The sequence below is a fragment of the Lampetra fluviatilis genome, chromosome 67, assembly GCF_964198595.1.
Source record: "Lampetra fluviatilis chromosome 67, kcLamFluv1.1, whole genome shotgun sequence".
NCBI lineage: Eukaryota > Metazoa > Chordata > Hyperoartia > Petromyzontiformes > Petromyzontidae > Lampetra > Lampetra fluviatilis.
Window position 1 is genome coordinate 2,509,181 of NC_136341.1, and position 27,440 is coordinate 2,536,620.

General features: G+C 53.8%; 1 protein-coding gene across 1 annotated transcript in view; it reads right to left on the reverse strand.

Annotated features, from left to right (window-relative positions):
* The window catches only part of LOC144952388 (phospholipid-transporting ATPase IF-like), a 130,739-nt gene that overhangs the window by 95,248 nt on the left and 8,051 nt on the right, over window positions 1-27,440 (reverse strand).

Genomic DNA, 27,440 nt, shown 5'->3' on the forward strand with positions numbered 1-27,440 from the left:
AGGGGGGTGAGTGGTGAGGGGAGTGAGAGTGAGTGGGGTGAGGGGGGTGAGGGTGAGGGGGGTGAGTGGGGTGAGGGTGAGTGGGGTGAGGGGGGTGAGGGGGTGAGGATGAGGGGGGTGAGGGTGAGTGGCGCGAGGGGGTGAGGGTGAGTGGGGTGAGGGTGAGGGGGGGTGAGGGTGAGTGGGGTGGGGTGAGGGTGAGTGGGGTGAGTGGTGTGAGGGTGAGTGGGGTGAGGGTGAGTGGGGTGAGTGGGGTGAGGAGGGTGAGTAGGGTGAGTGGGGTGAGGGTGAGGGGGTGAGTGGGGTGAGGGTGAGTGGGGTGAGGGTGAGGGGGTGAGTGGGGTGAGGAGGGTGAGGGTGAGTGGGGTGAGGGGGGTGAGGGTGAGTGGGGTGAGGAGGGTGAGGGTGAGTGGGGTGAGGGTGAGGGGGTGAGTGGGGTGAGGGTGAGTGGGGTGAGGGTGAGTGGGGTGAGTGGGGTGAGGAGGGTGAGGGTGAGTGGGGTGAGGGTGAGGGGGGTGAGTGGGGTGAGGGTGAGTGGGGTGAGGGGGGGTGAGGGGGTGAGGGTGAGGGGGGTGAGGGTGAGTGGGGCGAGGGGGTGAGGGTGAGTGGGGTGAGGGTGAGGGGGGTGAGGGTGAGTGGGGTGGGGTGAGGGTGAGTGGGGTGAGTGGTGTGAGGGTGAGTGGGGTGAGGGTGAGTGGGGTGAGTGGGGTGAGGAGGGTGAGGGTGAGTGGGGTGAGGGTGAGGGGGGTGAGTGGGGTGAGGGGTGAGTGGGGTGAGGGTGAGGGGGTGAGTGGGGTGAGGAGGGTGAGGGTGAGTGGGGTGAGGGTGAGGGGGTGAGTGGGGTGAGGGTGAGTGGGGTGAAGGTGAGTGGGGTAAGTGGGGTGAGGGGGGTGTATGGGGTGAGGGTGATTCAACTAAATTGTCCCCTCCAGACTGAGGAGAGTTATAAATCCAAGACTCGGAACGCCTTTTGCATCAAGCTAAAGACACAGCTCCCCCGTGTAGCCTCTAACAGGCTGTAGGGGCAAGTGCTGTTAGCGAGTAGCAGCAGCACCTGTGAAGGCTACCGGCACTGTGGCACACGAGGGGGTGGGTGGTCCTGGCGATGCTTGCTGCTGCTGTATATGTGGAGTCTGCGTCTCTCTCTCATCATCATCACGGTGGCTAGGAGATGTTGACTGCCTCGCCTGGTATACAGGAGGTCGTGGCTTCGATCCCGACCTTGACGATGCCTGCTGCTGCTGTATAAGTGGAGTCTGCGTCTCTCTCATCATCATTATCACGGTGGCTAGGAGATGTTGACTACCTCGCCTGGTATACAGGAGGTCGGGGGTTCGATCTCGACCCTGACGATGCCTGCTGCTGCTGTATATGTGGAGTCTGCGTCTCTCTCTCATCATCATCATCACGTTGGCTAGGAGATATCTGCGTGTCTGTGTGTGTGAGTGTCTGTGTGTGTGAGTATCTGTGTGTGAGTGTCTGTGTGTGTGAGTAACTCCATCAAAAAAGTAACCTGCAGCGTCACACCTATCACCATCATTAGGGGAAAAAACGGTGATTAAATCTCCGACCCCCAGGAACAGGTTTGCAGATTTGCTGAGCATTTCTGTGAGGTCCTGGGGGAGGGGAAATCCCTCAGCCAGGAAAACATCGTGGCACAAAGTGGAGATGACCCTGCTGAGGCTGCGGTGCCCCAAACATTGGAAGAAGTCACCCCCTGTGAGTGGCTGGCTGAGGTGCCATCTGTTGAGGAGGTACTGACGGCGATCCGGAGTCTGAGACCAGGAAAGGCACCGGGCAGAGATGATCTCCCAAGCGAAATGCTGAGGTAGGGTGGCGTTTGTGCACAGACTGCCCTATATGACATCATAACAACAGTTTGGACCACTGGACGGGTTCCGCAGGATTGGAAGGATGCCCTGGTGGTCCTCCTCTTTAAGACTGTAACAACTACAGGGGTATCTCACTCCTCAGTGTGCCGGGAAGGTCTTGGCAAGGATTATTCAACATCGCCTTGCTAGGGACGCTGAGGAGAAGCTTGCGGAGCCCCAATGCGGTTTCAGGAAAGGGCGGTCCTGCACAGATGCCATATTTTCTGTCCGTCTGCTACAGTAGAGGTATAGGGAATTCCAACAAGACCTACATCTCTGCTTTATTGACCTGGTCAATGCCTATGATACCATCAGTAGGCCTGGGCTCTGGGGTGTTATTCGTGCTTTCGGAGTCCCTGACCCTCTGCTCATGATGATTAAGGACCTTCATGATGGTGAGCGGGCCCGGGTAAAACTACGTGGCCAGGACTCAGAGCCATTCCCTATACACCTTGGGGTTCGACAGGGATGTCCTCTGGCTCCCACATTATTTAACATCTATTTTGACCACGTAGTTCGTGAAGCCTTCACTAGCTGTACCGGGAGAATTCCATTTGGTACAGATATAATGGGAGGATGATCGAGGCCCGGGTGCTTTCAAGGGATGGCCCCCTATTGGTCAACCACGTTATGTATGCCGATGATTTGGTAATAGCTGCTCATTCAGAGGAAGAGTTGGAGACGCTGCTGCTGAGACTGGAGCGTGCCACTAAAAGGTGGGGCCTTACCATCAGCCCCACCAAAAGAAAGCACCTGCCTGGGTATTTTGTACCATCGGACACTCCACCCCCACAACTCCCATACCTGGGCAGTGTGCTTATGACTGGCTCGTCGGTTAGAAACATTTAGGCTGGCCTGCCTATGATCCATCCTGGGTTTAACCAGGCTGGATTGTGTGAGGAGCTCACAAATCCGTGAAAGATCTGGGCAAAGTCCCATCGGTGAGCTCCTCCGGCAGGCAAGGCTGCGTTGGCTGGGTCATGTAGCCCGCATGCCCAGCCACCGCATACCTAAACAGCTTTTGTTCGGCCGGATAGAGGGGGCTAAACGGGCGCGGCACGGGCTAGAGAAGAGATGGAGTGATGTGGTACAGGAGGATGTGGAGCTGAGTGGACTTTCCGATGACTGGTACCAGCGGTGTCAAGATCGGCCTCTGTGGAGGAGGCTCGTGAAGGACGCTACTGCGCAGTTGGAGGCAGTCGCCCTCCAACAACAACGGAGGGCGGAGGAGCGATGCTCACAACAACGAGCGGAGCGCCGGGTGGCTAAAGCACAGCAAGTTGGCACGTGTCTGTGTGTGCGTGTGTGTCTCTGTGTGTGTATGTGAGTGTGGGGAGCGGTGGGTGTAGTGGTTAGCGCTACGCTACGCTACAAACCCAGTGACCCGAGTTCGATCCCCGCTTACGGCCAACACCACCAGTGACAATTATCTGAACCGGTCCTGTGCCTCCCCTAGGTCGACTCAGCCTCAAATGAGTACCTTGGTGCTGTGTGTGTAGTGAACATCGCCACTGGGGGAGAGACTAAGGCGGCCCGGCGTGGTGCTGGCCACCCACCCCCTCGTGTGCCGTGCATGCAACTCTTTACGATTTTATAATTTACAATTTTTATATTTACCAGGTCAGGATCCACTGACACTCATTTTCAGCAGTGACCCAGGCCACCACAAAGTGGCTGATATCATCATCACCACCACCATCATCATCATCACCACCATCATCACCATCACCACCACCACCATCATCATCATCATCACCATCATCACCATCATCACCACCATCATCACCATCACCACCACCACCACCATCATCATCATCATCACCATCACCACCACCACCATCATCATCACCATCATCATCACCATCATCACCATCATCACCACCACCACCATCATCATCACCATCATCACCATCATCACCATCATCATCACCACCGTCATCATCACCACCACCACCATCATCACCATCATCACCATCATCATCACCACCACCACCACCATCACCACCACCACCATCATCATCACCATCATCACCACCATCATCACCACCATCATCACCACCACCACCATCATCACCATCATCATCACCATCATCATCATCACCATCACCACCATCATCACCACCACCACCATCATCACCATCATCACCAACACCATCACCACCACCACCATCATCATGGTCGTCACATGGACATTTATAGCAGTAGCCAAATCACTCTCCAAACGCGTGGCGGTGACCTTGATTCTAAATGTGGAGGAGGGAAAACCCGCAGGACCCGGGAGAAAAATCCACGCGACCTCGGAGAGAGAGAGACGCAGACTCCACAGATATACAGCAGCAGCAGGCATCGTCAGGGGTCGGGGTAGAACCCACGACTTCCTGTAGACCAGGCGAGGTAGTCAACATCTCATAGCCACCGTGATGATGAGAGAGAGACGCAGACTCCAAATATACAGCAGCAGCAGGCATCGTCAGGGTTGGAATCGAACCCACGACCTCCTGTAGACCAGGCGAGGTAGTTAACATCTCATAGCCACCGTGATGACGAGAGAGACGCAGACTCCACATATATACAGCAGCAGTAGGTGTGAGTCAGGGTCGGGGTAGAACCCACGACCTCCTGCGTACCAGGCGAGGTAGTCAACATCTCATAGCCACCGTGATGATGAGAGAGAGACGCAGACTCCAAATATACAGCAGCAGCAGGCATCGTCAGGGTTGGAATCGAACGCACGACCTCCTGTAGACCAGGCGAGGTAGTTAACATCTCATAGCCACCGTGATGACGAGAGAGAGACGCAGACTCCACACATATACAGCAGCAGCAGGCATCGTCAGGGTCGGGGTAGAACCCACGACTTCCTGTAGACCAGGCGAGGTCGTCAACATCTCATAGCCACTGCGATGATGATGAGAGAGAGAGACGCAGACTCCACACATATACAGCAGCAGCAGGCATCGTCAGGGTCAGGGTAGAACCCACGACATCCTGCATACCAGGCGAGGTAGTCAACATCTCATAGCCACCGTGCTGCCCAACATACGTACATGTATGTTGGTATGTTGGTATGTTGGTTTGCACCGTGAGTAGCCAGCCACGCTAATCAGAGGTGCGTGGAAGTACAACAACAAACTAAACACGACAACAGAGTAAACAAAATCAAAGTAAACAACAACAAAGGAAACAACAAACTAAACACCTATGAAGGGAGAGCCTTGCTTGCTCGCCTAAAGAGAGTCACTCACCTACCCGCCCACTCACCTACCCACCCACCCACTCACCCACCAACCCACTCACTTACCCACCCACCCACTCACCTACCCACCCACCCGCTCACCCACCTACTCACTCACCTACCCACCCACTCACCTACCCACCCACCCGCTCACCCACCAACCCACTCACCCACCCACCCACCCACTCACCTACCCACCCACTCACCCACCAACCCACTCCCCTACCCGCTCACCCACCAAGCCACTCACCTACCCACCCACTCACCTACCCACCCACCCGCTCACCCACCAACCCACTCACCCACCCACCCACTCACCCACCAACCCACTCACCCACCTACTCACTCACCTACCCACCCACTCACCTACCCACCCACCCACTCACCCACCAACCCACTCACTTACCCACCCACGCACTCACCCACCAACCCACTCACCCACCTACTCACTCACCTACCCACCCACTCACCTACCCACCCACCCGCTCACCCACCAACCCACTCACCCACCCACTCACCTACCCACCCACTCACCCACCAACCCACTCCCCTACCCGCTCACCCACCAAGCCACTCACCTACCCACCCGTTCACCCACCAACCCACCCGCTCACCCACACGCTCAACCACTCACCCACTCACCCACCAACCCACTCACTAACCCACTCACCTACCCACCCACTCACCGACCCACCCACTCACCCACCAACCCACTCACCTACCCACCCGCTCACCCACCAACCCACCCATCAACCCACCCGCTCACCCACACGCTCAACCACTTACCCGCTCACAAACTCACCCGCTCACCAACCCACCCACTCACCAACCTACCCACTCACAAACTCACCAGCTCACCAACCCACCTACTCACCCGCTCACCAACTCACCTGCTCACCAACCCACCCGCTCACCAACTCACCCGCTCACAAACTCACCCTCTCACGAACTCACCAACTCACCCACTCACCAACCCACCCGCTCACGAACTCACCAACTCACCCACTCACCAACCAACCCACTCACCTACCCACCCGCTCACCCACCAACCCACCCATCAACCCACGTGCTCACCCACACGCTCAACCACTCACCCGCTCACCAACTCACTCGCTCACCAACTCACCCACTCACCAACTCACCCGCTCACGAACTCACCAACTCACCCTCTCACCAACCCACCCTCTCACCAACTCACCCACTCACCAACTCATCCGCTCACCAACTCACCCGCTTCCCAACTCACCCACTCACCAACCCACCCACTCACCCGCTCACCAACCTACCCACTCACCAACTCACCCACTCATCAACTCACCAACCCACCCACTCACCAACTCACCCGCTGACCAACTCACCCGCCCACCAAACCACCCGCACACCAATCCCACGAGATCACCAACTCACCATCTCACCATCTCACCAACTCACCAACCCACTCACCAACTGACCAACTCACCAACCCACCCGCTCACCAACTCACCCGCTCACCAACTCACCCACTCACCAACTCACCCGCTCGCCTCACCTGTGTCCGTGTGTGCTCCGCATCTACTGACGCGGCGTCTCCACTCAGCGTGGTGGTGGCACTCAGCCCCCCCCCACACACAACACAAAGACAAAGGTCCCCCGTGTAGCCTCAACAATCTGGTGGGGCAAGTGCCGTCAGCAAGCAGCAGCAGCACCTATGAAGGCCGGCAATGGAATCCACTCACTCACCGATCCACCCACTCACCCATCCACCCACTCACCGATCCACTCACGCACCCACCCACCCACTCACCCACCACACCCACCCACACACTCATCCACCCACTCACCCATCCACCCACTCACCCACCCACCCACTCACCCACCACACCCACCCACACACTCATCCACCCACTCACCCATCCACCCACTCACCCACCTATCCGTCAACCCACCCACCCATCCACCCACCCATCCACCCACCCACTCACCCATCCACCCACTCACCCTTCCACCTACTCACGAACCCATCCACCCACTCATCCACCCACTTACCCACCCATACGCCCACTCACCCATCCATCCACCCACCCACCAAACCACCCACCCACTCACTCACCCACGCCTCCACCCATTCACCCAGCCATCTAGCCACTCACCCAGCCATCCATCCACTCACCCATCTACCAACTCACCCACCCACCCATCCACCCACCCACGCACCCACCCACGCACTCACCCATCCACCTACTCACGAACCCATCCACCCACTCACCCACCTATCCATCCACCTATCCATCCACCCACTCACCCATCCACCTACTCACGAACCCATCCACCCACTCACCCATCCACCCACTCACCCATCCACCGACTCACGAACCCATCCACCCACTCACCCACCCACTTACCCACCCATACGCCCACTCACCCATCCATCTACCCACCCACCAAAACACCCACTCACTCACCCACGCCTCCACCCACTCACCCAGCCATCCATCCACTCACCCATCCACCCACTCACTCACCCACCCATCCACCCACTCACCCATCCACCCACTCACCCATCCACCCACCCATCCACCCACTCACTCTCTCACCTTCCCAAAAACCCACCCACTCACTCACCCACCCACACACTCACATATCCACCCATTCACTCACCCATCCATGCACAAACTCACCCACCCATCCATCCAATCACACACCCACCCACACTCCCACGCACTCTCCCACCCACTCACCCACTCACCCACCCACCCATCCACCCACTCACTCACCCATCCATCCACTCACCCACCCACCCACACTCCCACGCACTCACCCACCCAACCACTCACCTACCCACCCACTCACCCACCCACCCATGCACCCACCCATCCACCCACACTCCCACGCACTCACCCACGTCTCTGCCCACTCACCCACCCACCCACTCACTCCACCACCCACCCACGCACAGACCCACTCACCCAATCACTCACTCACCCACCCACACACTCACCCACCCCCTCACCCACCCACCCACCCACTCACACACCCACCCATCCACTCGCCCACCCACCGACTCACTCACTACCCACTCACCCACCCACCAACTCACCCATCCACCCACCCATCCACCCACCCACCCACCCACTCACCCACACACCGACTCACTCACCACCCACTCACCCACCCACCCACCCACTCACCACCCACTCACCCACCCACCCATCCACCCACTCATCCACCCACCCATTCGCTCTGTCACTCAACCCCTCCCCCAACGCCGCCCTCCCCCGCCCGCGGGGTCCCTGACAGCTCCCAATGACACGGCTGGTTAGCCCCAGCGCCAGCACGTCCACCCCACACCGCACACTCAAGGTCACCCACCCGCTCACCCACCCACTCACCCATCAACCCACTCACCCACCCACCCGCGTACCCACCCACGCGTCAACCCACTCACCCACCCATCTACCCGCTCACCCACCCATCTACCCGCTCACCCACCCACCCATCAACCGCTCACCCACCCACCCATGCACCCGCTCACTCACCAACTCACCCATCAACCCGCTCACCCACCCATCGCATTCACTCACTCGCCTGCTCATTCACCCAACCACCCGCCCGCTTACCTACACATTCATGCACTCACCCGCTATCCACCCGCTTACTCACCCATTCACTCACTCACTCGCTCATTCATTCACCCACGCACTTACCCATTCACTCGCTCGCTCACTCGCTCATTCACTCAACCACCCGCTTACCCATTCACTCACTCACTCGCTCGCTCATCCATTCACCCACCCATCCACTTACTCACCAATTCACTCGCTCGCTCGCTCATTCACCCACCCACCCGCCTGCTTACCCACACATTCACGCACTCACCCATTCACTCAGTCAATCGCTCATTCATTCATTCACCCACCCACTTACCCATTCACTCACTCACTCGCTCGCTCATCCATTCACCCACCCATCCACTTACTCACCAATTCACTCACTCACAAGCTCATTCATTCCCACACGCACTTACCCATTCACTCACTTGCTCACTCGCTCATTCACTCACCCACCCGCTTACCCATTCACTCACTCACTCGCTCGCTCATCCATTCACCCACCCATCCACTTACTCACCAATTCACTCACTCACTCGCTCATTCATTCACCCACGCACTTACCCATTCACTCACTCGCTCACTCGCTCATTCACTCACCCACCCACTTACCCATTCACTCACTCACTCGCTCGCTCATCCATTCACCCACCCTACCACTTACTCACCAATTCACTCACTCACTCGCTCATTCACCCACCCACCCGCCTGCTTACCCACACATTCACGCACTCACCCATTCACTCAGTCAATCGCTCATTCATTCATTCACCCACCCACTTACCCATTCACTCACTCACTCGCTCGCTCGTCCATTCACACACCCATCCACTTACTCACCAATTCACTCACTCACTCGCTCATTCATTCACCCACCCGCTTACCCATTAACTCACTCGCTCACTCGCTCATTCACTCACCCACCCACTTACCCATTCACTCACTCACTCGCTCGCTCATCCATTCACCCACCCATCCACTTACTCACCAATTCACTCACTCACTCACTCGCTCATTCATTCACCCACGCACTTACCCATTCACTCACTCGCTCACTCGCTCATTCACTCACCCACCCACTTACCCATTCACTCACTCACTCGCTCGCTCATCCATTCACCCACCCTACCACTTACTCACCAATTCACTCACTCACTCGCTCATTCACCCACCCACCCGCCTGCTTACCCACACATTCACGCACTCACCCATTCACTCAGTCAATCGCTCATTCATTCATTCACCCACCCACTTACCCATTCACTCACTCACTCGCTCGCTCGTCCATTCACACACCCATCCACTTACTCACCAATTCACTCACTCACTCGCTCATTCATTCACCCACCCGCTTACCCATTAACTCACTCGCTCACTCGCTCATTCACTCACCCACCCGCTCACCCACCCACTCATTTCGCCGGCACTACTAACACTCGTCCAAGCTCTGCAGACCCCTATATACGAGGACACATTTAGCAAACTCACGTCTCTTTACAAGCACGTGGGATGAATTGCGTTGTGAGCAGAGGGTGCAAGGCTCCATGCCCTCTCCTGCCAGAGGCCGAGGGGAGGGGGGGGGGGGCACGGCTCCCCCCCGACACCCACCCACGGCTAGAAGGCAGCGTATTCTTAGGTTTTTTCGGTAAAGTCACGTAGGTAAAAAAAATTAAAAGTAAAATAAAAAATTAAATAACAAGTATAACCCGTAAAAACAAAGTTTTTCACTATAAATCCTTTATATGCGTGGCGGCTAGAGTCCTCTCGTCCTCCGGCTTGAGATGGCTGCCACCTATGGGTCAGATGATTGCATTGCAGCATTAAGCATTTGGTAATTAAATATCATTTTTTGTCCTAAAAAGTGTAAAATTTTGGAAAAAAATTTCACGAACATTAATTGTCACGCACAACGAGTCTGCGTGCAAAATGTCAGCTCGATTGGATCACGGGAAGTGGGTTAAAAAACGACCGAAAGATTTGCACGGTCGTAAGCAAGCAAGCGAACTTAATATAAAGGATTTAAACATCACGGCGTTTCGGAGGCACCGTCCGTGCGTGATCCACCAATCCTCGCTGCCGTGCGTGGGGGGCACGTGGGGGCACGGAAGCTGCTGAAGTAGCAAATGGAATTTGGAGGGGGGGGGGCCCTACGAGTGAACAATAAACACGAGAGCACTACCTTGACCTCTGACCCCCCCCCCACCACTACGACTACTACTACCTGCACGCTCACCCTGCTCTCGCTGTGAGCCGCCACGTGCTGCCACCAGCCATGACCCCCACCACTACCCCTAGCCCCCACCTCTACCCGTACCACTAGCCCTACCACTACCCCCACCACTACCCCTACCTCGACCCCCACCACTACCCGTACCATTACTCCCAACACTACCCCTACTACTATTACTACACCTACCACTACCCCTACCACTACCCCTAGCTCCCACCACTACCCCCACCACTACCCGTACCACTACCCCTATCACTACCCCTACCACTACTCCTACCACTACCCATACCCGTACCACTACCCCTATCACTACCCCGACCACTACCCCTACCCCTACCACTACCCCTACCACTACCCGTATCACTACCCCGACCACTACCCCTACTACTAGCCCTACCACTACCCCCACCACTACCCGTACCACTACCCCTACCCATACCACTACCCCTAGCCCCCACCACTATCCCTAACCCCTACTACTATCCCTACCACTATTCCTGACCCCTGCCACTATCCCTACCACTATTCCTGACCCCTGCCACTATCCCCAGCACTATCCTTAGCCCCTACCACTACCCCTACCACTGCCACTACCACTACCCCTACCCCTACCCATACCATTACCTCTACCACTACCCCTACCACTGGCACTACCTCTACCACTACCCCTATCCCTCACCCCCACCGCTATCCCGCTGAGTGCAGGAGGAGGCTGTGGGTCTCCCCACGTCTCCCCCACGTCTCCCCCGCATCTCCCAGCGTCTCCCCGCATCTCCCAGCGTCTCCCCGCGTCTCCCCAGTCTCCCCCGCGTCTCCCCGCGTCTCCCCAGTCTCCCCCGCGTCTCCCCGCGTCTCCCCCGCGTCTCCCCGTGTCTCCCCGCGCGTGCCCTTGGCCGAGATCGCGACTCCGCCGTGCTCACCCTCTGCGCGCCACGCTCCAAGCCGCAGTCATTTACCGCGTTTATTTACCGCGTTTATTTATTGCCCTCTCTCCCGGTATCTCTCTCCTGCTGTCTCCCCCTCTCTCTCTCTCGCTCTCTCTCCCTTTCTCCCACTCTCTCTCTCTCCCACTCTTTCTCGCGCTCTCTCCCGCTCTCACCCGTTTTCTCTCTCCCACTCACTCTACAGACTTGTGCATATCCTGCGGTTAGGCCTCGGCAAGGTAAGGTAAATCACCCTTTTTACCGGGTAAAAGGGTAAAGGTAAAGGTGTCGACATGTCAAGGGGTAAGGTAAAGGGTACAGGGTAAAGGTAGCTCGGAAGAATTACCCGGTAAGGTAAAGGTAGCGCGAAGTATTACCCGGTAAATACGGTGCCTTGTTTACCGCTAAAAGCTCCGTGGCGCAGTCCGTGGCCTCCATTTAATGAGTATTATTTAAAAACAACTTTTTAAAAAACACGCTTTTATGAAATGTACTAGTAATGGCAGAACTCCACGACTCCAGGAAGTGGCCCCGAAGCTTGCCACAACGTAAGGGGCCGTGGCCAATTACAGCCAACGTCAGTTGAGCGTGGACAATTAGACCCAAGCCGAAACATAACATATACAAAAGATCGTTTAAAAATATGTATTTTTTTAGTGATATAATATAGTATTGTCACCATTATGACATACGTATACCAAGTTTGCAGTCGATACCACATTAGGAAGTGGGTTAAAATTGAGTTACAAGATTTGAGGATACAACAACGACGACGACAACAACGACAACAATGACAACAACGACAACAACAACAATAACGACAACAACAGACAGAGTGAGTTCAAAGAAAGCGTGTAAAATTGGAATCATCGAGAGTATTCTATATGACTAAAGCGCCCTACCTCACATTTACCGTTAGAAACCTTTTTCATGTGTACTAGTTCCCTAGTAATTACCCTGTAATCAGGTCATTTGTATGGGGTAAGGGTAAAAGGTAGGGTAAAAGGTAGGCTCGTTGCTTTTTACCTTTTACCTTACCTTGCCGAGGCCGACCTACGGTGCCAGGGAGGATCTGCCCCACCGGTACTTACGCTGCCAGCGGCTCAAACCAATGTTCCGCCTTTTGGGGGACATCTTCAGGAAACTGGGGGTGCCCTTCTACAACAGCAGCTTCGTATATGGGGTGGTGCCTTACCTGGTTAACAAGCGCCATGACCTCGCCAACTTCGCCTGTGCTCAGGCGAAGATGACGGTGTACAGAACGAAGACAAATATGCTGCAAGGTGACACTGACGGCTGCTCTGTGCTTCCAGTGTTCAGGGGCCTGCTTAAGGCGCGGCTCCGGCTGGAGCACGCCATGTACCACACACGTGTCGGTGATGTGCACGTCTTCTTCGAACGCTGGGGAGCCGGAAAAGCCCTTCTCTGTACCAGCGTGGACGGCACCCTCGTGGTGTTCACCTTCTGAAGCGCTCGCTCGTCACCGTGGCGTGCGCGATGACCACCACCACAACCACGTGACTATTTTTTTCGTGTTGTGCGCGGTGCATTTAGCGCCACAGCGCGTGGATTTGTAGCGTTTATTTGTTTGGCTGGTGACTTTGTGTATTTCATATCGGAATCGCCTCCAGTGCTGTTGCGGCAATATAAGTTGTTTAAAAGTCTCTCCTGCTCTTCTGCTGTCTCTCCCACTCTCTCTCCCGCTCTCTTTCTCTCCCGCTCTGCGGCGCCAGTGTTCAGGGGCCTACTCAAGGCGCGGCTCCGGCTGGAGCACGCCGCGTACCGCTCGCACGCCGGTGACACGCCCCGCATCTTCTTCGAACGCCGGGGGGCCGGAAAAGCCCTCTCTGCGCCGGCGCGAACGGCACCCTCCTTGCAGAGGTCGCAACCGGATACCCGATACCCGTACCCTACCCGATACCCGGCTACCCGTACCCGGCCGGGTACGGGTACCCGTTTGCGACCCTGGTGCGGCCGGGTACGGGTAGGTCGTGAGTCACTGGTGAGTCACCGTTTGTCACTCATTCAAGTTCCTAGAATCAACCCACCCGCGCCTGCAACATGGCTTCATCCCAGAGGTCGCAATCGGGTACCCGATACCCGTACCCTACCCGTACCCTACGGCCGGGTACGGGTAGGGTACGGGTACGACCGGGTACAGGTACGGGTACCTGTTTGCGACCCTGGTGCGGCCGGGTACGGGTACGGGGGGTAGGGAATCAAAACCTGTTTGCGACCTCTGCCTCCTTGTCACCTTGTCACGTGCTCAGTCGCTGTGGGCGTGGCTTGCGTGACGACGACGACCACCACCACGTGACGTTTTTGTGCCGTGCGTGTCGCGCGTCCAGCGCCACGTGCCGCAGGGCGTGGCTTCTTTTTTTTTGGTCGTGGCGGGTGGTGGCGGGTTTCACGACACAACATTTATATATTTACGCGATCTAACCCAATACAACCTCTATTATCGATATTGGTCACGAAAGCCTACTACATGTTAAATCAACCCATACGGTTTACCCCGGATTCTTGTACAGGAGAAATTAAGTTTTCAGGTCCACACGGCGTACAGCCGTTTCAATACGGGGCAAAATAAATGTTTTTGTCTATTTGTTTGTGTTTCTCCCGTGTGACGGGACTTTGTAGGATGAACGTTGAAGATTTATGAGGGGCACGGGGTGACCAATGAGGTCTGAATTGGTCTGCAATAAGGTAGGGCACTGATAAGGGGTTGACAGCTATGTGAGTGTGTGGGTGAGTAAGTGTGTGGGTGAGTGGTAGTCTGGCAAAAACAACCCCCTACCTCCTCGTGGTGCTGGACGGCAACGTTGTGGTGGGCAGTGCCGTGGGGGGAGGGCCAATTTAGATTGGCTTTTCCCTTCACGGCGTTTGTAACAACGACAGCGGCCAAATGGGGGCTCTGGATGGGTGCGAAGGGCTGGTAACCCCTCCACCTTCAATTAATTACCACTAAACTACGAGGTAAAAAACGTATTAAGCTTGTGCCGGAGGCCCCGGCGGGACAGGTGTCTATGACGTCTCCTGGTCAAACCCCATTTGGCGGAGCCACGAGACTGAATCCTTACCCTCGGGGCTCCTCCAGAAACAACAAAAAGCCACTACACGGATGGCCACGTGAAATGTTCGAACGCTCATTTCGGAGGAGAGGCTCTCATTCCTCTGTCGGGAGCTGGACCTGTACCGCCTGGATCTCTGTGGTATTCAGTAGGTCCGGTGGACCGGCTCTGGCTCCTGCCACAATGAGGGGTGGACAGTCTGCTACTCGGGGCAGGAGACTGCCAAACAACAGGGAGTGGCTCTACTTCTGAACAAAAAAATGAAGGGGGCGTGGGAGTGTGGCGGTTAGGTGTGGGAAGCTGTAAGCCCCAGGCTACTTTAGGCTCGCCTTCCCATCAACCAGAGGCGAGGAGTGGTAGTCGTGGTTACTTATGCCCCCACAGAAGAGGAATATCCGTGGAGGGATGCAGGCAAGGCCGATGAGTCAGATGCCTTCTATGACCTCCTGTCACAGGTGCTGGCTTAAGTGGCCACTCGGGACAGAGTCATCTTGTTTGGTGACTTCAATGCCTGAGTTGGTCATGATGCTAGCACCTGGTCTGGAGTGATTGGAAGACATGGGCCAGATCAGCTCAATAACAACGGTAGGAGGCTGCTAGATTTTTGTGCAGCCCATGGGCTTGTAATTACCAACACACTGATCCGGCATCGCCGCATCCACACATGGATGCATGCTGGGTCCAAGCAAAAACATCTGCTGGATTACATAGTGACGGAACAGTGGATGCGGGCCCATGTCCTTGACACCAGGACCTACCGTGGAGATGATCTGCCCACTGACCATCCACTTGTCATCTGTAAGATGTGCCGGCCATTCTTCCACTCCGGTGGTGGGTATACACCCAGGACCCCATTCAAACCCAAAGTGGCATGGTCTCAGCTAGCTGATGAAAGTTGCAAGCGAGAATTTTATCATCGCTTGCGGCTGGGGTTGGCATCATCCCCCACTCCTCCTGATGTCGAGGGGAAATGGGCGAGGTTGAGGACTGTGGCTCATGCAGCTGCAATGGCTGCTTTGGTTACACAGTCCAGACCTCCTCAGAGACCCTGGCTGACAGAGGTATTCAGGCTGGCTGAGAAAATATACAGGCCCACTCTCATCGGCTACAGCATCCCACGTCAGAAAGAGGCTTACCGCAGCCTTCGCTCAGAGGTGTGGAGAGCGGTGAGGTGCTGCAAGGATGGTTGGTGGTCGTGAGTTGCTGAGGAGATGGAGTCTGCCTCAATGGCCCGCGATCACAAATCGCTCTTTAATTCCATTAAAAAAAAGGAATCTGCAGCGCCACACCTATTACCATCATTAGGGCAAAGAAGGGTGATCCAATCTCCGACCCCCAGGAAGAGGTTTGCAGATTGACTGAACATTTCTGTGAGGTCCTGGGGGAGGGGAAATCCGTCAGCTTGGAAAGCGTGGGACAAAGTGCGAATGACCCTACTGAGGCTGCGGTGCCTCAAATATTGGAAGAATTTACCCCTTGTGAGTGGCTGGCTGAGATGCCATCTATTGAGGAAGTACTGAAGGTGATCCGGAGCCTGAGATAGAGATGATCTCCCAAGCGAAATGCTGAAGGAGGGTGGCGTTTGTGCACAGACTGCCCTACATGACATCATAACAACAGTCTGGACCACTGGACGGGTTCCGCAGGATTGGAAGGATGCCCTGGTGGTCCCCCTCTTTAAGAAGGGGGACCGCACAGACTGTAACAACTACAGGGGCATCTCACTCCTCAGTGTGCCGGGAAAGGTCCTGGCAAGGATTATTCAACGTCGCCTTGCTAGGCACGCTGAGGAGAGGCTTGCGGAGCCCCAATGTGGTTTCAGGAAAGGGCAGTCCAGCACAGATGCCATGTGGAGCTGAGCGGACTTGCCGGTGACTGGTACCAGCGGTGTCAAGATCGGCCTCTGTGGAGGAGGCTCGTGAAGGACGCTACTGGGCAGTTGGAGGCAGTCGCCCTCCAACCACAATGGAGGAGGGGAGGAGCGACGCTCACAACAACGAGCGGAGCGCCGGGTGCCTAAAGCACAGCAAGTTGTCACAGTAGGGGGCACAGGTGCTGCATCAGCCAGTCATCTCGGTCATCTCGGTCAGTCGACTCGTGGCACCTGCTGGGTCTGCCCCGTGACCTCCTGCCAGCGGGCGTTCGACACTGCACGTGGCCTCAACGTGCACATGGCCTGGCACAAGCGTCGCGGTGACGTCACCGCCACTTAGTGGCGAATGGCGGTTGTTGTTGGGTGAGTGGTCCGCAATGAGGTAGGGCACTGGTGAGGGCTTGACAGCTGTGCTCCCGTAGGAAAAACTCCGCGGTGCCTTCGGCCGCGTGGCTCAGCCGAATCTCCCCAGGGGCACCGCGCACTTGAGTGCGGTGCTTGCGGAGGAGCCAGGGAAGATCTCAAAGCCCACGTGTTGCGGCTTTTCGTTGGCTCCATTTCCCGGAGACCGGAGGTGCCCTTCTTACAAAAGCAAGTTTCACGCATGTGGTGGGGGTACGGGGGGGTGGGGGGGACGGGGGAGGGTGCCCTATCTGGCTAATCAGCGCCATGGATCCTGCACACTTCTTCGTCTGTGGGCCCAAGCAAAGATGGCACAGCTCGGAAGACCGGCGAGGGAAGGGATAGGGAAGAATAAAAAAAGATGCCGCAAGGCGACGCTTACGGCACTCTGTGGTGCCAATGTCGAGGCAGTGGGGGGGGGGGGGGGCTGCTCAGGGCGCGGCTCAGAGGTCGCGACCGGGTACCCGATACCCGTACCCTACCCGATACTCGGCTACCCATACCCGGCCGGGTACGGGTACGGGTACCCGTTTGCGACCCTGGTGCGGCCGGGTATCGGGTACGGGTAGGCCGTGAGTCACTGGTGAGTCACCGTGTGTCACTCATTTCCCAACGTCTTGTCTCTTCTCACAATTCAAGTTCCTAGAATCAACCCACCTGCGCCTGCAACATGGCTTCATCCCAGAGGTCGCAATCGGGTACCCGATACCCGTACCCTACCCGATACCCGGCCGGGTACGGGTAGGGTACGGCCAGGTACGGGTACCCGTTTGCGACCCTGGTGCGGCCGGGTACGGGAACGGGTAAGGAATCAAAACCCGTTTGCGACCTCTGGCGCGGCTCTCCTGTCGGAGCACGTGACTCGCTCCGGCGCCACGAGTTTTGTATCGACGTCGGGCTCCAGTGCCTCTTGCTGCTGGCAGCAATGAAAGGTGGCTTAAACAGTTAAAGAAACGCGTCTCTGCCTTTCTAGATTTGAAGCTTGCGTGACTGCAAGGATTCATATTCTCAGGTTTTTTCGGTAAAGTCACCATGTAGGTAAAAAAATTTAAATTAATACAAGTAAAATAAAAATAACATAAAAATCACGACGTTTCGGAGGCAACACAAGCTTCCGTCTTCAGGTGGAACCGTCACAGCACGATAGCTGTATTAATTTTAATTTTTTACCTACGTGACTTTACCAAAAAAAACCTAAGAATACGTCTCTCCCTCTCTCTCTCTCCTCTGTGCTTCCAGTGTTCAGAGGCCTGCTCAAGGCGCGGCTCCGGCTGGAGCACGCCATGTACCACACACATGTCGGTGATGTGCGCGTCTTCTTCGAACGCTGGGGGGGGGGGCTGGAAAAGCCCCTCTCTGTACCAGCGTAGACAGCACCCACGTGTTCACCTTCTGAAGCGCTCGCTCGTCACCGTGGCATGCGCCATGACCACCACCACCACCACCACAACCACCACAACCACGTGACTTTTCTTTCGTGTTGTGCGCGGTGCTTTTAGCGCCACAGCGCGTGGATTTGTAGCGTTTATTTTCATTTGTTTGCTGGTGACTTTGTGTGTTTCGTATCGAAGTCACCTCCAGTGCTGTTGCTGCTGGCGGCAATAAAAGTTGTTTAAAAGTCAAGTCTCTCTCTTTTTTTTACGATCAGTGGAAAGAATATGCTCGGTGTAGTCGCCACTTTGCTTCGCTCATCATTTCGTACATTTTTTTAAACTTTGCTTTATGTAAACCCCCACCTCTCGCTCACCCTCTCGCTCACCCTCTCGCTCACCCCCTCGCTCACCCCCTCGCTCACCCGCTCGCTCTCTCGCTCTCTCGCTCGCTCTCTCGCTCAATTTCTCGCTCACTCCCTCGCTCACTCTCTCGCTCACTCTCTCGGTCACTCTCTCGCTCACTCTCTCGCTCACTCTCTCGCTCGCTCTCTCGGTCGCTCTCTCGCTCGCTCTCTCGCTCACTCTCTCGGTCACTCTCTCGCTCGCTCTCTCGCTCAATCTCTCGCTCACTCCCTCGCTCACTCTCTCGCTCGCTCTCTCGCTCAATCTCTCGCTCGCTCTCTCGCTCACTCTCTCGCTCAATCTCTCGCTCAATCTCTCGCTCACTCCCTCGCTCACTCTCTCGCTCGCTCTCTCGCTCACTCTCTCGCTCAATCTCTCGCTCGCTCTCTCGCTCAATCTCTCGCTCAATCTCTCGCTCACTCCCTCGCTCACTCTCTCGCTCGCTCTCTCGCTCAATCTCTCGCTCACTCTCTCGCTCAATCTCTCGCTCAATCTCTCGCTCACTCCCTCGCTCACTCTCTCGCTCACTCCCTCGCTCACTCGCTCACTCTCTCGCTCACTCCCTCGCTCAATCTCTCGCTCACTCCCTCGCTCACTCTCTCGCTCGCTCTCTCGCTCGCTCTCTCGCTCAATCTCTCGCTCACTCTCTCGCTCACTCTCTCGCTCACTCTCTCTCTCTGTCCCACTCTCTCTCCCCCACTGTCTCCAACTCTCCTGCTTGCTCTCTCTTGCTCCCTATCCCTCTCGCTGTGTCCCACTCTCTCTGTCTCTCCCTCTGCCCTGCGAAAGTCAGAGGGCGCATTAATAAATGATCTGAATCCATGTCTCCATCCCCTCCCACCCTCTCCCCTTCTCTCTCCGTCTCTCTCTCTTTTTTTACGATCAGTGGAAACAAGAAGATGCTCGGTATAGTCGGCACTTTGCTTCGCTCATCATTTTGTTTATTTTGTTTTTTTTCATCGCTTTGCTTTATGTGCCCCCCCCTCCCCCCTTTTTAAATGAAATATTTCACGTTTTTTAGCATTTTATTGGTTCTTTCGGTAAAGTCACGTAGAAGGGAAATAATAAAATAATAAAAATAAAACATAATAAAATAATTCTCACGACGTTTCGGCCACAACGCAAGCAACCGTCATCAGGTGAATACGCTGTCTTATCGACAGACCTGTTCTTCACCTGTGGACGGCTGCTTGCGTTGTGGCCGAAACGTCGTGAGAATTATTTTATTATGTTTATTTTTATTATCTTATTATTTCCCTTGTACGTGATGACTTTACCGAAAGAACCAAGAAGATGAATCCCTGCAGTCACGAAAGCTTTACATCGAAAAATGTTTTAGCATTGTGTAACAAAATCAAGCTGTGCCACGTTCGTCGTAGACACAAACACCAACACGAAGAAGCAAGCTCTCTACCCCCTCTCTCTACGCCCTCTCACTCTACCCCCTCTATCTACCCCCCTCTCTCTCTACCCCCCTCTCTCTCTACCCCCTCTCTCTCTACCCCCTCTCTCTCTACCCCCTCTCTCTACCCCCTCTCTCTCCACCCCCTCTATCTCTACCCCCTCTATCTACCCCCCTTCTCTCTACCCCCTCTCTCTCTACCCCCTCTCTCTCTACCCCCTCTCTCTCTACCCCCTCTCTCTCTACCCCCTCTCTCTTTACGCCCCCTCTCTCTACCCCCCCCTCTCTCTCTACCCCCCTCTCTCTCTACCCCCTCTCTCTCTACCCCCTCTCTCTCTACCCCCTCTCTCTACCCCCTCTCTCTCCACCCCCTCTATCTACCCCCCTTCTCTCTACCCCCTCTCTCTCTACCCCCTCTCTCTCTACCCCCTCTCTCTCTACCCCCTCTCTCTCTACCCCCTCTCTCTACCCCCTCTCTCTCTACCCCCTCTCTCTTTACGCCCCCTCTCTCTACCCCCCCCTCTCTCTCTACCCCCTCTCTCTCTACCCCCTCTCTCTACCCCTCTCTCTCTCTACCCCCTCTCTCTACCCCCCCCCCCCTCTCTCTCTCTACCCCCTCTCTCTCTCTACCCCCCTCTCTCTACCCCCTCTCTCTCTACCCCCCCTCTCTCTACACCCCTCTCTCTACCCCCTCTCTCTCTACCCCCCCCCTCTCTCTCTACCCCCCCCCTCTCTCTACCCCCTCTCTCTCTACCCCCTCTCTCTACCCCCTCTCTCTCTACCCCCTTCCTCTCTCTCTCTACCCCCTCTCTCCCTACCCCCTCTCTCTACCCCTCTCTCTCTCTCTACCCCCTCTCTCTACCCCCCCTCTCTCTACCCCCTCTCTCTACCCCCTCTCTCTCTACCCCCTCTCTCTACCCCCTCTCTCTCTACCCCCTCTCTCTCTACCCCCTCTCTCTACCCCCTCTCTCTCCACCCCCTCTCTCTCTACCCCTTCTCTCTCTACCCCCTCTCTCTCTCTACCCCCTCTCTCTCTACCCCCTCTCTCTCTACCCCCTCTCTCTCTACCCCCTCTCTCTCTACCCCCTCTCTCTCTCTACCCCCTCTCTCCCTACTCCATATCTATGTTCTCCCTATGTTTTCTATGTAATATATGTAATATTACTATCAAATTTTCCCCACTCTCTCTCCAACTCTCTCTCGACGTCTCCCACTCTCTCTCGCTGTCTCTCTCCCCTGCGAAAGTCAGAGGGCGCATTAATAAATGATCTGAATCCATGTCTCCATCCCCTCCCACCCTACCCGCCTTGACCCGTCATTGCCCCTTGCTTCCACTCCGCTCCCTCTCTGCGCTTCAAAGTGCTTCTCTCCGCTTCTCTCCGCTTCTCTCTGCATCCTTCACGCAGACTCCAAATATACAGTAGCAGCAGGCATCGTCAGCATCGGGATCGAACCCACGACATCCTGTAGACCAGGCGAGGTGGTTAACATCTCCTAGCCACCGTGATGATGATAAGAGAGAGACGCAGACTCCAAATATGCAGCAGCAGGCATCGTCAGCATCTGGATCGAACCCACGACCTCCTGTAGACCGGGCGAGGTAGTTAACATCTCCTAGCCACCGTGATGATGATAAGAGAGACGCAGACTCCACATATACAACAGCAGGCATCGTCTGCATCTGGATCGAACCCACGACCTCCTGTAGACCGGGCGAGGTAGTTAACATCTCCTAGCCACCGTGATGATAAGAGAGAGACGCAGACTCCACTTATACAGCAGCAGCAGGCATCTGGATCGAACCCACGACCTCCTGTATACCAGGCGAGGTAGTTAACATCTCCTAGCCACCGTGATGATGATGAGAGAGAGAGAGACGCAGACTCCAAATATACAGCAGCAGCAGGCGTCGTCAGGGTCGGGATCGAACCCACGACCTCCTGCACACCAGGCGAGGTAGTTAACATCTCGCCACTGCGATGATGATGTTGAGAGAGAGAGAGACGCAGACTACAAATATACAACAGGTGTCAGGTTCGGGATTGAACCCACGACCTCCTGCACACCAGGCGAGGTAGTTAACATCTGACCACTGCGATGATGATGATGATGAGAGACCCAGACTACAAATATACAGCAGGTGTCAGGGTCGGGATTGAACCCACGACCTCCTGCACACCAGGCGAGGTAGTTAACATCTGACCAAACACCAATTTATAGCAGTGGCAGTGCCAGCTGCAGCGATCATCACCGCCACCCTCCACATTGTGATTGTTGTGAATGTTGTGGGTTTACTCTCAAATTGTGAATGTTGTGGGTTTACTCTCAAATTGTAAATGTTGTAAATGTGTGGGTTTACTCTGGACATTGTGAATGATGTGAATGTTGTGGGCTTACTCTGGACATTGTGAATGATGTGAATGTTGTGGGTTTACTCTGCAGATTGTGAATGTTGTGGGTGTTGTGGGTTTACTCTGGACATTGTGAATGATGTGAATGTTGTGGGCTTACTCTGCAGATTGTGAATGTTGTGAATGTCGTGGGTTTACTCTGGACATTGTGAATGATGTGAATGTTGTGGGCTTACTCTGCAGATTGTGAATGTTGTGAATGTTGTGGGTTTACTCTGCACATTGTGAATGTTGTGAATGTTGTGGGTTTACTCTGCAGATTGTGAATGTTGTGAATGTTGTGGGTTTACTCTGCAGATTGTGAATGTCGTGGGTTTACTCTGGACATTGTGAATGATGTGAATGTTGTGGGCTTACTCTGCAGATTGTGAATGTTGTGAATGTTGTGGGTTTACTCTGCACATTGTGAATGTTGTGAATGTTGTGGGTTTACTCTGCAGATTGTGAATGTTGTGAATGTTGTGGGTTTACTCTGCACATTGTGAATGTTGTGGGTGTTGTGGGTTTACTCTGCAGATTGTGAATGTTGTGGATGTTGTGGGTTTACTCTGGACATTGTGAATGTTGTGGGTTTACTCTGCAGATTGTGAATGTTGTGGATGTTGTGGGTTTACTCTGCAGATTGTGAATGTTGTGAATGTTGTGGGTTTACTCTGCAGATTGTGAATGTTGTAAATGTCGTGGGTTTACTCTGCAGATTGTGAATGTTGTAAATGTTGTGGGTTTACTCTGCAGATTGTGAATATTGTGAATGTCGTGGGTTTACTCTGCAGATTGTGAATGTTGTGAATGTTGTGGGTTTACTCTGCAGATTGTGAATGTTGTGAATGTTGTGGGTTTACTCTGCAGATTGTAAATGTTGTGAATGTTGTGGGTTTACTCTGCAGATTGTGAATGTTGTGGGTTTACTCTGCAGACTGTAAATGTTGTGAATGTTGTGGGTTTACTCTGCAGATTGTAAATGTTGTGAATGTTGTGGGTTTACTCTGCAGATTGTGAATGTTGTGGGTTTACTCTGCAGATTGTAAATGTTGTGAATGTTGTGGGTTTACTCTGCAGATTGTAAATGTTGTGAATGTTGTGGGTTTACTCTGCAGATTGTGAATGTTGTGAATGTTGTGGGTTTACTCTGCAGATTGTAAATGTTGTGAATGTTGTGGGTTTACTCTGCAGATTGTGAATGTTGTGGATGTTGTGGGTTTACTCTGCAGATTGTGAATGTTGTGAATGTTATGGGTTTACTCTGCAGATTGTGAATGTTGTGATTGTTGTGGGTTTACTCTGCAGATTGTGAATGTTGTGATTGTTGTGGGTTTACTCTGCAGATTGTGAATGTTGTGATTGTTGTGGGTTTACTCTGGACATTGTGGATGTTGTGGGTTTACTCTGCAGATTGTGAATGTTGTGGGTTTACTCTGCAGATTGTGAATGTTGTGGGTTTACTCTGCAGATTGTGAATGTTGTGATTGTTGTGGGTTTACTCTGGACACTGTGGATGTTGTAAATGTCGTGGGTTTACTCTGCAACGCACCGCCGATGAGTTCTTTACTATTTACCATTTGGCACCGCGTTTTGTTCACGTGACAAACCCTCGACCTAATGGCCGTGTCGCGTTGCGACGGCGTTTAACGGCACATTTCTACATTCCCGCGATAAAACCCAAACAGAACCTCGCTTCTTCTTGGTTCTTTCGGCAAAGTCACGTAGAAGGGAAATAATAAAATAATAAAAATAAAACATAATAAAATACAATTCTCACGACGTTTCGGCCACAACGCAAGCAGCCGTCCTCAGGTGAAGAACAGGTCTGTCGGAAAGACAGCGTCCGAATGAGCACCACCAGGCTTGGCAGCGTATATTTAAGTAGGGGTTAGAGGAGGAAGGGCGCCTTGACAAAGGAATTTTCACGATCCGAGGAAACAAGAAGATGCTCGGTGTAGTCGGCACTTTGCTTCGTTCATAATTTTTTTTATGCTTATAGCTTTATGTAACACCCCCTCCCACTTTTTAACTCAATCTCTCGCTCACTCCCTCGCTCACCCTCTCGCTCACCCCCTCGCTCACCCCCTCGCTCACCCCCTCGCTCACCCCCTCGCTCATCCCCTCGCTCACCCTCTCGCTCACCCCCTCGCTCACCCCCCTCGCTCACCCCCTCGCTCACCCCCTCGCTCACCCCCTCGCTCACTCCCTCGCTCACTCTCTCGCTCACTCCCTCGGTCACTCTCTCGCTCACTCCCTCGCTCACTCCCTCGCTCACCCCCCTCGCTCACTCCCTCGCTCAATCTCTCGCTCACTCCCTCGCTCACCCCCTCGCTCACTCCCTCGCTCAATCTCTCGCTCACCCTCTCGGTCACTCTCTCGCTCACCCTCTCGCTCAATCTCTCGCTCACCCCCTCGCTCACCCCCCTCGCTCACCCTCTCGCTCACCCTCTCGCTCACTCCCTCGCTCACTCCCTCGCTCACCCCCTCACTCACTCCCTCGCTCAATCTCTCGCTCACTCCCTCGCTCACCCCCTCGCTTACCCCCTCGCTCAATCTCTCGCTCACTCTCTCGCTCACTCCCTCGCTCACTCCCTCGCTCACCCTCTTGCTCACTCTCTCGCTCACTCCCTCGCTCACTCCCTCGCTCACCCCCCTCGCTCACTCCCTCGCTCACTCCCTCGCTCTCTCTCTCGCTCTCTCTCTCGTTCTGCACGCAGCCCTTCTCGCAATCCCACGGCCTCCGACGGGTAGCTCATATCAGCACGCAGAGCTCCCAGTCATCTGCCACCGAGCACACGGCCTCCTCCATCGCCCACTGCTCCTTGAAGGCCGGCATGGCGTGGGTCAGCCGGGCAATGGCGGAACTCCAGCCCACAAACCCTGGCTCCGACCAGAGCGCGCCGAATTTCGCCAGGGGTAACAGACTTGTGCATTTCCTGCGGTGCCAGGGAGGATCTGCCCCACCGGTACTTACGCTGCCAGCGGCTCAAACCCAATGTTCCGCCTTTTGGGGGACATCTTCAGGAAACTGGGGGTGCCCTTCTACAACAGCAGCAGCTTCGTATATGGGGTGCCTTGCCTGGCTAACAAGCGCCATGACCTCGCCAACTTGATGAGACAAATTGTTGTAACTTCATGTTGTCCCGTGCTTAATTAGCAGTTTTCTATTATTTATGCACTACACTATACACTACACTATACACCAGAGGTGTGGACTCGAGTCATGTGACTTGGACTCGAGTCAGACTCGAGTCATGAATTTGATGACTTGCGACTCGACTTGGACTTGCATAACAATGACTTTGTCCCACCTATGAGATGTGGACTCGAGTCATGTGACTTGGACTCGAGTCAGACTCGAGTCATGAATTTGATGACTTGCGACTCGACTTGGACTTGCATAACAATGACTTTGTCCCACCTCTGCTATACACTACACTATACACTACTATACACTACACTATACACTGTTATACACTACACTATACACTTCTATGCACTATACACTACACTATATACTACTATACACTACACTATACACTACTATACACTACACTATACACTACACTATACACTACTATACACTACACTATACACTACACTATACACAACTATACACTACACTATACACTACTACACTATATACACTACTATACACTACACTATACACTACACTATACACAACTATACACTACACTATACACTACTATACACTATTATACACTACACTATACACTACTATACACTACACTATACACTACTATACACTACTATACACTATTATACACTACACTATACACTACTATACACTACACTATACACTACACTATACACTACTATACACTACTATACACTATTATACACTACACTATACACTACTATACACTATTATACACTACACTATACACTACTATACACTACTATACACTACACTATACACTACTATACACTACACTATACACTATTATACACTACACTATACACTACACTATACACTACACTATACACTACTATACACTATTATACACTACACTATACACTACTATACACTATTATACACTACACTATACACTACACTATACACTACTATACACTACACTATACACTACTATACACTACTATACACTACACTATACACTACACTATACACTACTATACACTACACTATACACTACTATACACTACTATACACTACACTATACACTACACTATACACTACACTATACACAACTATACACTACACTATACACTGTTATACACTACACTATACACTTCTATGCACTATACACTACACTATATACTACTATACACTACACTATACACTACTATGCACTACCATACACTACTATACACTACACTATGCACTACACAATACACTGCTATACACTACACTATACACTACTATACAATACACTATAGACTGCACGAAACACTACACTATACACTACTATACACTGCTATACACTACTACACTATACACTACACTATACACTGCTATACACTACACTAAACACTATACACTACTACACTATACACTACACTATACACTACATTATACACTACACTATACACTAATATACATTACACTAGACAATATACTATACCCTTCTATGCACTATACACTAGGCCAGGGGTCGGCAACCTACGGCTCCGGAGCCGCATGCGGCTCTTTGCGGGC